The following is a 12,426-nucleotide window of genomic DNA, read 5'->3' as shown; positions in this document are numbered from 1 at the left end:
GATTTTACATATCTATACTTATTGGCTGTATTAGTTTTTGTCGAGAAATTTATGTATTTTTATGTATTCTATTTTTTTTTTTTTTGAGGAATTTATGTATTTTTATATATTTTGTTTGTGTTGAGGTTGTTCTAAATTTTTTCACCTAACATTCTTACGTCAGGTTGGTTTTTTGTAGTTAAGCCTAATGATTTGAGTTTAGTTGCCCTTCAATATTAGGTTTTTCTTAGTATTATTTAAAATTAATAATAACAAATTATTTACTGTTCAGAAAAACTAAAAATTCGGTAACATTAAGAATATATGTAAATGTATTAAAATTCAGGCAGCCAATATTATTATCCTTTTCTAATTTAAAATTTGAAAAACAACAATAACAATATATATATATATATATGTAAAATAAAATCAGGGGTAGATGTCCCTCGGTAATCGGTTGGCAATCACTTTCAGTAAACGTAGAATTTCTTGTAGTGCGTTGTTGTACTCCGTTTATGCAATATCAATTGACATCATTCGTTCATTCAATTCAATTGTAAGTTCTTGAGATTTAATTATTTTATTATTAATCTATGTGAAATTTTATTTTCAACAATTTGTAAACATTAAGTAAAAAAATTATTTTCTTATATATAAAAATCTACGTAAAAAAAAAAATAGTAATCTTATATAAAACATGTGTAAAGAAATTAATTTTAGCTTGGAGGAGGAAAATAAACTGAAAACCAACCACTTCACCGTTACCTAAACGGCGAAATCCGAGTAAGTGGCAAAGCTAGCAAGTACGTGTACCCTATGTTACAAGAAATGGTTCCATATATTGGCCAACCATTAAGGCTAACCTTCCATTGTAAACAGGTGCCATATTTGTAGATGACAATTACTCCCTCCGTTTTATTACTTTGGAAAAATTTTTATTTAGGATCTTTGTTTTATATAAAAAATTTTACTCTAAATAGAAATTTTGAGAAAGATGTCAAAAGAGAAAGTCTAAAATGTACTCAAATACTACCTCTGTTCTATTTAAATAGAGAATTTTTTCTTATTTGATAACTTTGAGAAGCTAGTCAAAGTGAATAGTCTAAATTACTCTTGTTTTAGCTTTCATTTCAGATCTCAGTGAGAGAATTTCTAGATAGTGGCAAACAAGAAATGATATACTCAGTTAATATATTAGTCTGACTAATATACAGGTTAATAAAATTTAATTTATATAATTAAACTTTAATTTTTACTTTGTTTTAACTTATCCTTGTAAAATATTAAATTATTATTGATATTAATCGAAACTATAATTATTTATTTAATAATGAAAGGACAAGAGTTATAGAACATAGGGAGATTAGAAGTATGAATTTTAAAATATTTTTTAAAATGACAAAAGACTATGTTCGTTTTTTCCGATGGAACTTTTACATTAAAATCTTTAATTTCATTAATTTGGTCCACAAATTTTCGATCTAATTAAGTTATTCCATGAGGAAAAAAAATTTTTGTATTGAAAGGAAAGAATTAATTAAAGATTATCTCTTCGTTCAAACACGAGAAATCTTCCCCCAAACTGAATTTGCTTTAGTTAACTTAGAAACGTGCAACTGTTTCCTTAACAGAGTCAAATGAATGAGCTCTGTATATTCATATTTTTATTTTTCACTCAAGAACGTGAGATTACAAGCAGCGAGTTTTCTTATTATACAGGAAACATTTATTTTCTGCTAATACAGGAACTACATTTATTGGAACCGATTAATAAATTAATTGGTTTAATCCCCACAATCTACAAAGTTGTAGTTGACTATAAGGCCTTGATGATTAAACCCATTTCCGTCTGTGTCTAACCGCCGGAAAACGCCTTCATAGTCTAAGTCCAACCCTCCATTGCTACACTGATCAACTATTCTTGCTGTCACTTGAGCTCCTGTTCTTGTGTTAGTCACCTGAACATAGCAAAGAATTCATCTCAAGTAAATAAATAAGAGCAAGCCTTTATTATCAACTATATATTTTCCTTTTCTGACCAAGAAGTAACCCTAAATTAGTTTATTATGTTTTAAAGAACTCTTACCCTTAAGCATTTGCCACAAGCAGCTTGTCCTTGAGGTCCGACAGGTCCACAGAAGGCAGTCCATCCATACTTCTGGCGCCATGCGAGAGGCTTGCCAGCACCCAAGTAGAACAGAAAGCACTTACAGCATTCAAATTCCATCCATTTTGTGCAGGATTGTAGTAATGATAGGTTGCTCTCACATTAGAAGCACTTTGGGAACTCACTCCAGCTATTAGAAATGCCAGGAACACAGTGCACCAGGTTATGCTAATCACCTTCCCCATGGTTAAACTTTGTTTGTGTTTTGATTTTGGTGTAAGAAATGGTTGAATTTATAGGAGAAGGTTTATTGTGCTTACATCACTACCATAAAGAGACATCTCAAAACATCCCAAACACATCATTATCGTTTTTTAACAATTGAAGACCATTTTTTCTCCACAGTTAGTATCTAAGAATATCTCTTTGATTGATTATTTGAAATTTCGATCTACATGATTAGATTATGTCAAATCATAAATTGTCCAATTGTTCGGGCTTTAGTAATATCCACACGAACATATAATCGAAAAACTCTAAAACTATTTTAGAGAATTGAGAGATACGACAGTCATAAGTATCATAGGCTCTATGTTTTAATTTGGAGGCTATCAATTAGTTTTATATTGTCTCTTAAACCTTATAAATGAAAGCTATAGGTCATAATAAATAAATTTTATTTATTTATTTAAATTTTTTAAATAAATAAATTATAGCTAAAATATATATGTGCATATTTATTTGTTTAAACAATTAAAAAAACTCAATTATAAAACATATGGTACTAGGATTTTCAATTTAATTAATTATCTTTAGTTATTTATTTATTTGAATAAATAAATCATAATTAAAATATTAGGTTTATATATATAATCTAAAATTTATCTCAATAAATTTTAGACATAAATTAACTAAGTCAATACTTAATAATTTAGGTAAAATTGTAATTAAATATAAATTAAAATTTTGCCTTTAATGTCCCAAAACTTATTTATAATAAAGTCATACTTGATTTGATTTCTCATTTTTATTTTCTCATATCCATTCTTATATGTGTGACCTATTAGGTTCCAAATATTTTGGCAACAAATATATTTAACTAATTAATTAATATTTAAAGGTCAAGAACATTGTCTAGCAACATGCCATGATTAACTAAATATTTGAAAAGTCAATAATGGTTTGACTTAACCTTTGAGTGCATGGTTTATTAGTGTAATTAATATCTTTTTATCATTAAAGTCTTGATTCAATAATTAGGCATTGAGTGTATCTACTTTATTAAATCATTTTAGTTCTTTTAATCTTAGCTATAGATCATTTGAATGAAATTCCAAATCTAATTCGCAAATTTCATTTTACCTTGCATAAAGATTTCTCAACCAATATTAATAGAGAACAATTAGAATATTTTTCCTAATTTATCTAGAGTGGTGAATCCTATCTTAATTACACAAGTATTTCCATATAGTTCTTTATATGTCCAATTCATCGTTGCTTATTATCTATAAATGAATAATGTAAATGAAGAATCAAAATATAATTATCACTATATAAGATAACTTAGTGATTTCAAATTAAAGGATCACTTACACAACTATCACTTGAGTATTCCATAGACACAAATAACTCTCCATATGAAATTCTCATGCAGAATAATTCAAAGGACTTATTTAAATAACAACCACATATATATTAATTCTAAATATCACATATATATCAGCTTAATTATGAGAACAATTGCTTCCCTTCACAAAGGAAAGAAGACAATATGTACTAGTCTCAACCAAAAATATTTATTGATATTGTTTTAATGCAAAATAACACTCACAATTATAACTACATTATAATTTATTTTTAAAATACAATATTATTTCATGAACTTTATTTTTTACCGAGATTTAATAAAGTATAAAAGATAAATAATTGTCTTGTATTAATTATGAAATATTTATTACATGAAATATTATATCTAAAATATAATCAATCAATTGACTACATGGCATATAACAAACAAATTAATTTTTTCAATTAAAAAAATTATTTACTCAAAATATTTTTTCATCAAAAAAACACACATCATCTGATGGTGAAATATTTATGTACCAAATGGATTGGAAATCTCCTTGATTATTATTCCAAACCTTATGATATTAATTATTATATATTTTCAAATAATTTTAGAACTATATAGATGCAATTAATTTCTTTTTCTCAATTAGGTAATGATTTAGTTTAATTATACTTAGTATTTTATATTAAACATACTACAAGAACAACATCTTTAATTAACCAAATTGAAAAAAGTATACAATAAGAAAATTTGATCTTTCTTTACTATTGATTTATGAACACAAATCCAAATAAATAAGGTATCATTCACCAAAGTTTTAATAAGTGAATACCTTAATTTAGATTTGTGTTCATAAATTAATAGTACGAAGTTGCAATAAATATCTCCACCTATTGCAATTTTGGTGAAGGATACCTTAATTTGGGTGTGTCATAAATCAATAGTAAAAAAGGATCAAAATTTTTTCTTAATGAGATAATGATATATGGAATCCTTTGACATCTTACGTGAATGAATAATGAGGTTAGAAATTATAAATGAATCTGAAACTTTCAACGTTTATACAAAAATGATGTATCTACTGTTTATTGTGAATGCAATCTCAATATTTTAATTTTTAAATAAGCAGTTGATATTGTATTAAGAATTAATTTTGATTATTTTATAATTGAAGATTTAATTTCTTATTATACCATTTTGAAATTTATTAGAAAGAAAGATAAATACTTATCTTTTGAAATTATATGATCAATGAATTAGAAATAAATTTGTTCCTTCCTCATTAGGTTATTCAATTCTTGAAAATTTTAAATTATTTTTATCCTTTTTTTAATTTGGTTAATTAAAAATGTTCCACTTATTATGTGTTGAATATAAGGTATAAGTATAATTAAACTAAATCATTACCTAATTGAGAAAAAGAAATTAATTGCATCTATATAGTCTAAAATTATTTGAAAATGTGTAACAATTAATGTCATAAGATTCGAATTAAAAATCAAATAAACTTTCAATCCATGTGGCAATAAATTGTCACGACCTGTTTCCGTGGGTTGGACCGGCACTAGAGCCCAGGTAAGCTTAAGGCTCCGGAGGCCCGTAGTAAGCCTGAAACACTAAAACCTATTATCTCAGTATAAATTTCAACATTCAGCCCATATGATTATGAAAAATAAACCTCAAGATTTTATTATTTCTCGGCCCAAGTTTATCTTCTACAACATTCCACAGCTCGGGCCCAATTTACAATACATAACATTTCTAATATGGGCTTACAGAATTATTTCATCTATGTTAATATACGACTAAATGTATATAAATCCTACAACTGCGGAGTCACTAACTATTTGGTATACATAGCTTTTTATACATATAATTACATAGTAAAATAATTATGGACCAGGAAAATTTCTCTATTGCCTTGCGCCGAAGAAACATAGCCTAAATCGAATTAAAGAAAAACTTACTTCCTGAAAAATCAAACAAGACATGTGAGTTTTCTAAAGAGTAATAATTATTGCACAACACACGCATTCACACAAATGTTTAAATATATTAATCTAGTCATCCGACTACTTATATGCTCACACAGTCAGTCACACAAATGGTATATCACTAGCACTCACAATCATTAACATCTATATATAATCACATCACGTGGAAATTGGTTTGTGGCGTTACCGAAACCCCCGATGAGCCGTCCTCCCACATGGCCCATCCTCTCATAACGTGTACACCAGGGAGCCAATTCCCCATACATGGCCGACTGGTCTAATCCTCACTTGACCCCTCTCATTGTTTTTCCATTCTCTCTTTTCTTTTCCATACCATCAGGAGGTCACCCTGTGGTTTTCCATATCATCCATATCATATTATCAGGTGCACATGGGGGCGCCGATCTCCCATAAGGCCAACGGTCTCGTGGACCGCCCTAACAAACCCATGGTGACCCACATCGTCCCAACTCCACACAAACATGGCAAAACATTTTCACATCACAACTAATCAAGCATTGCAATTAAATGCAAGCATAGAAATCAATTAAATATCATGATGTCATAGCACACTTAGACATCCATATTCAAATGCAAATAAATAAATAAATAAATAATATTAACAATAAATAACAATGATAGAATAAATAATAATACTAAACAATAATAATGAAAATAAATAATTAATTGAATAATTAAATGAATGATAAAGATAATAAATAAATAATTAGTGCACTTTATTTATTATCTATCAAATTATAGAATTTATCTAAATAAGCTTATTTATTATGTTATTAATTAAAACTAGTCTAGGTTCTATCGAAATTTCGGCAAAACCTCCCCTAAAAATAGGACTATCTACCTGTTTAAATATCACAATATTATTATTATTATTACTATGATATATATATCAATCAATACACACAGCCCATCCATCGAATAATCAATCAAATCAAATGCCCATACTCCTTTACATAACAATACCAATAATCAATGATTATCATTTGTTACTCTTTACTCAACAAACTCACTTTCAAAACCTTAAACTCAATATTTACAAAATCTAACTTTATTGCTGCAAGAAATAACATTCAATTAAATTTATTTTCATCCCAATCTATAGTTCATATTTGTTTGTCAATCACATCATTAAACCTTATCAACAACATTGTCAAATACGAATCATAAATATATAGCATTAATATAAACTCATTTAGCAAAACTCATAAAATCTTACCAACTAGCCGCTGCCAAGCTAAAGAAATCAGATTTCTGAATATAGCCTGTACATTACAGGCCAATGAACTCCTTTCTCAACAAGAACTTAATTGATAATATCCTAAATCTCATGTCAAGGCAATAACTTAAACAAATGGTTAGATTTGCTACTGCCATATCAAATTTGTTCTAACACCTTAATGAAAAACTGTAATAACCAAACATACTTACCAATTTCACATCAATTTCAGTTTGTGCTTATGAACAATTAAATCTGAGGTTTCCTCATATTTCATATATATATAAAAAAATATATACCTTGGATTGAAGCTTACTGCTGTCATTCTCATGCTATACTGAATTCCAAGCTATAAATCATCTTATTCATGCTAATATATTCAGTAGATTGATCTATAACTTAAATTAGATTGAAGAATCACATTCTCCTTAATAAAATTGCATGAACAGTAGTAGCTAGGGATTTAGTTCTAACACCAACTTAATTCATGAATCAAATCCTTCATCATTCAGCAAGAACTCATAAATTCTACTGAAGAAGGTCAAAATTTGGCTTACCCAATAGAAAATGCCACTGCTAGTTCGGTCGGAAGTGAAGGAGGTAGTGGTCGAAGAAACTGCAAGTGAGAAGATCAGGTCACAAACGCCGGCTAAGGACAATTGTCGCCGGAAAAATGAAGAAACAGGAGTGGTTGCGCTACTGTCCCGTTCGGAACGCAACCGCAGTTCCTTGCGTTTGCTGTGCCAGCAGGTGAACGGCAATAGAGAGGAAGAGTGTGAAGCTGCGCCGTCGTTCAGACCGCCTAGAGTCGCCGGAGAGCCGAGGAGGATACTGCGACGCGGTTCCGATCGAGGCAAGGTCGCAGCTCTTCCTGTGACTGTTGCTTTCGCTAGAAACGAACGGAGAGAGGGAAGGGGAGGCCGGACCTGCTGCGGCGAGGAGGCGCTGGTGGTGGTGGCGCGCGCTCTGGCCCTCGCCGAAAAAATGGGGAAGGAAAAAAAAAAAAACGTGCTGCCGCTCGGAAAAGAGGAGAAGAAAAGAAAGAAAAAGAAAGAAAGGAAAATTTGGAGTTTCTATACCATTCCGGTTGATTCAAACCGGTTTGGTCTAATTCAATGATTGGGCTCGATTTTACTCGGTTTGCAGGATTTTCATTTGGTTTTCAGATTATTCGTGTAGTTTTTGAGATCAATTTGATTTTCGGGTCCGGTTCGTTGTGGTATTTTTTATTCTATTCGAAGCGTGGAAAATTCCTTTCGATACCCAATCCACTGCCCTAGACTATACGGATCGAACGAGAAAGAAGTAGCCAATTATCTACCGAAAGAAGGGGAGTTGAAGTTCTCTGAGGGGGAATATCATACCTTACTCTACAAAGTTATCCCTTATTTTGATTATTTTAGATAGGTTCCGTAACCTTTTCTCTATTTAGTCAATTATAATAAAAATATTAATAGTAATGATATTTGATTTTAGGATAATTAATATATATATTCATAATAGATTAATTGCTGGAGTTTCATATTATTTTTCGAAAATTTTAACTGTTCTTAAATCGAAAATTCCAATATTATATTTGGGCTTGGGCCCAACTCGCAAAACTTTGAACTCAGATTAAGATTGTTTGGTGTTTATAGCCCATATAGTCGAAAATCGAGATTTTTGATTTAATAAAAATTCGAAAGTTTTGAAAATAAAATTACGGGGTGTTTCATAAATATTTCACCACCAAATGATATGTGTTTTGGTGAAACATATTTTAAGTAAATAAATATTTTTTTATTGAAACCATTAATTAACCTGATATATTTTACAAAACATTATTTTCTTTTGTATTTTTTGCTGATTAACGGTCACATTCCAAATTTGTATTAAAACTATCAAATGAATTGTTTGTCTTAATGTTGATAATTTACAACTTTTTAAATGAAACTTTAGTGGTTTCATTTCAATGAAAAAAAAAATTATTATTTATTTTTCAGCCTATAAATAGGAAGCCTTGTGACAGCGCTGGATATACGAGCATACGAAAGCGTATGTGAGCTTGCGATACATAAAAATTGCAAGACTATACTTTGTTGCAGCTTTTTATTTTTTTTTTATTTTTCGGTATAATTAGAAGGTTTAATCACCTCAAGTTTTTGGCTTTTCCAGTAAAATACACTTTTTGAAATTAAATTTATATTCTCACCCTTGTAGAAATTGAGATCGTCAACCACCTCAACCAACGCCTTGTTGGTAAGCTTTTATTTCTATTACACTTTCCGGTGAAAATAGATTTCCTTTTACTTATTACACAGTGGTAATTAAGTAGCTAGCTTTATTTGATAGAAATAAGTTCTGAATATGCAATTTATTTATAAATGAATTTTATTTAGAATTTATTTGATGTTCAGAATAAATTTAAAATTGAAATTTTATTTATTTTTATTTCTAAAATACTCTTGATATAATGATTTTAGAATGTTAAGAGAATGGATAGTTTAATCAAGAAGTGCTGGAGGTTTGATTTTGTGAAATTCATTTTGAAATTTCACATATTTTAATAGAATTTAGCTTTATTATATTCAAATCTACCTAATTGAATTCATAGAATTTAAATCTTCATTTTTTTTCATACAAAACACAAAAATTTAAACTTGTAAATGAATTTCAGAAATATTTCATAAATAAAATTTCATTTCTTTATATATTGTTAAAAAATTTTAACATACACTAATTTAATCTGTATCTTCTTTGTTGTTTTACTTTTCAGTAACATCTCAACGAGCACCACTGGCCATTTCACAACTGTAATGAGCTTCTCGTCCCAAGCTATTCTACTGCCAATTATAATCTTATTTATTTATTGCTTGATAAAATCCCATAAACCACCTTCTGAAGACAGAAAAGCCAAGCAACAATTACCTCCTGGTCCGAAACCATGGCCTGTCATTGGCTGCCTACCTGCAATGCTAACTAACAAGCCTACTTTTCGATGGATAAACAATCTCATGAAACAAATGGACACTGAAATTGCATGTGTCCGAATTGGGAATGTTCATGTAATACCCGTCAGTTGCCCCAAAATTAGCTGTGAGTTCCTGAAAGCTCAAGATTCTAATTTTGCCACCCGATCCATAACCATGTCTACCCGTGTTACTTCAAAGGGGTACTTAACAACAGTTCTTACACCTTGCGGAGACCAATGGAAGAAAATGAAGAGAATTTTAGTGACCCAAATGCTTTCTCCGGCGAAACAACTGTGGTTTTCTGGGAAAAGAGTAGAAGGAGCTGATCACCTTGTCCGTTAGGTGTACAAGCAATGCAGTGAAGGTGGTTTAGTGGATGTGAGGATTGCTGCAAGACACTATTGTGGAAATGTAATTAGGAAAATGGTGTTTAATAAGAGGTTTTTTGGAAAGGGAAAGAAGAATGGCGGACCTGGTTTTGAAGAAGCACAGCATGTTGATGCTCTTTTTAGAATTCTTGATCTTGATTATTCATTTTCATTTTGTTTGTCTGATTACTTGCCATGTTCGGAGGGCTTTGACTTGGGTGGTCGTGAGAAAATTATTAAAGAGGCTAATGGGATTATAGGAAAATATCATGATCCTATAATTGAAGACAGAGTTCAACAATGGAAGGATGGAACTAAGAAGGAAGAAGAGGACTTGCTTGATGTCCTTATTACTCTAAAAGATGATAACGGCAATCCTTTGCCATCGACATATGAGATTAAAGCTCAAATTACAGTAATTCTCACTTTTCTCTCCTTCTTCTACTTAGTAAAATGATTTATTTTATTTTAATTGGCCGGAAGAATCCGAAGGCCACTGCTCCACTAATCCAAATTCCTGCCGGACAGGCCCATAAAGGGGACAAACCGCTGCTTCCCAAATGTTTAAAAGGACCACACACACTCAAGGGTCGAACTCGAGACCTCTAGTTAAGAGATAATGGATCTCTGCCATCCCATTTCACTCTCAAGGGTGATTTGACTTATTTATTGATATTTGATCAATATTTAATTGACTTTAATTGATTTACTCCCTCCGTCCTATTTTATTTGCATGGTTTGACAAAACACCATATTAAAAGTTTAGTCCACAAAAATTATTTTGCATTTTTTTATCCTTAACTCATAAGATATTAATCAGAGTCATTCATTTAATGAACAATTATAAAAGTTATTATAAGAAAAGTAATTATTTAAATATCTAAATTTAAAAATCTCATAAACATCTCGGGACATCTAATAAAGGGATAAGAAACAAATAAAATGAGATAAAATGAGTAATATATATAGGTGGCTCCATACAATAAGTGTATATCAATCTGATCCAAAATTACCAAATTTTATGTTTTTTCTTGTTTTATTTTACTGTTCTCTTTCTTATTAATTAAATAGTTGGTTGAATTCCAAAATTAACCTACGTTTCTCACATGCTTAAAGTTTCATTACTAGTAATTGCATGTTGAATTTTATAACATCTTATCAATTTTATTAACAATAATTGCTTCAAATTTTACCGTTCCCTTTCTTATCAAAAAGCAAATTGTATGTTACCGTTCTCTTCATACTTCATGAGGTCTCGCCGGTCTTGCCTGTAGGTCGTGATGTGCCTCGAGATGGCCGTCTCCTGTCCCCCTGCCGGTGGGGAATCCGCTCCCGGGTTGTCGCTCTGCTGCGTCTGGCCCGTCCTCTAGATACCTTACACGATTTGAGTTTAAAATGTTAACTGTCAAAATCAATTATCTTATAAAAACTGTTCTCAAAAAAAAAAAAAAAAATAATAATAATAATAAAACCTAAAGTTTAACAAAGGTGGAACTAAAACGAAGAGGTGTACTTTTCACTAATGGCTGCCACAAAGTTAATTTTTAAAGGCATTTGCTGATGTTTGCGCAGGAAATAATGTCAGCAACAGTGGATAATCCATCAAATGCGGTTGAATGGGCAATTGCGGAGATGATAAACCAACCAAAGATATTCGAAAAGGCAGCAGAAGAGTTGGATAAAGTGGTTGGAAAGGAGAGACTAGTCCAAGAATCCGACCTTTCACAGCTTAATTACATCACAGCTTGTGCAAGAGAAGCCTTTCGCCTCCACCCTGTTTCGCCATTCAATATTCCTCATGTCTCCATTACCGATACAACAGTTGCAAATTACTTTATTCCGAAAGACAGTCATGTTATATTAAGCCGAGTGGGTCTCGGCCGGAACCCTAAGGTTTGGGATGAACCACACAAGTTCAAACCAGAACGCCACATCAAGAATGATGGGTCTGGAGTGACACTTACTGAGCCTGATTTGCGTTTCATTTCATTTAGCATGGGAAGACGCGGGTGTGCAAGGGTGACAATGGGGACTTCAATTACTTTGATGCTATTTGCAAGACTTCTTCAAGGGTTTACTTGGAATGTCCCTCGTAACGAGACCAGTATTGATCTTAAAGAGTCTGAGAGTGATCTAACACTTGCTAAGCCATTGGTTTTACTAGCAAAACCACGCTTGCCTGCGTATGTATACGATCAAATCATGCATGATAACTAA

The 12,426-nt window shown here is 30.9% G+C and overlaps 2 pseudogenes across 2 annotated transcripts; one reads left to right on the top strand and one right to left on the bottom strand.

Annotated features, from left to right (window-relative positions):
• Positions 1 to 1,598: 1,598 nt before the first annotated feature.
• On the bottom strand, positions 1,599 to 2,462 carry LOC105638764 (barwin-like; annotated as a pseudogene). Its single transcript, XR_016322426.1, has 2 exons — positions 2,066 to 2,462; positions 1,599 to 1,937 (listed from the first exon to the last, which is right to left on the bottom strand). The product of XR_016322426.1 is annotated as a barwin-like (transcript).
• Positions 2,463 to 9,642: 7,180 nt separating this feature from the next.
• Positions 9,643 to 12,426, top strand: LOC119369097 (phenylalanine N-monooxygenase CYP79D16 pseudogene; annotated as a pseudogene). Its single transcript, XR_016322693.1, has 2 exons — positions 9,643 to 10,624; positions 11,782 to 12,426. The product of XR_016322693.1 is annotated as a phenylalanine N-monooxygenase CYP79D16 pseudogene (transcript).

Source organism: Jatropha curcas, chromosome 9 (assembly GCF_041381405.1).
Source record: "Jatropha curcas cultivar XTBG-Jc1 chromosome 9, XTBG_Jcur_1.0, whole genome shotgun sequence".
NCBI lineage: Eukaryota > Viridiplantae > Streptophyta > Magnoliopsida > Malpighiales > Euphorbiaceae > Jatropha > Jatropha curcas.
This window is presented reverse-complemented; position numbering and strand designations above follow the sequence as displayed.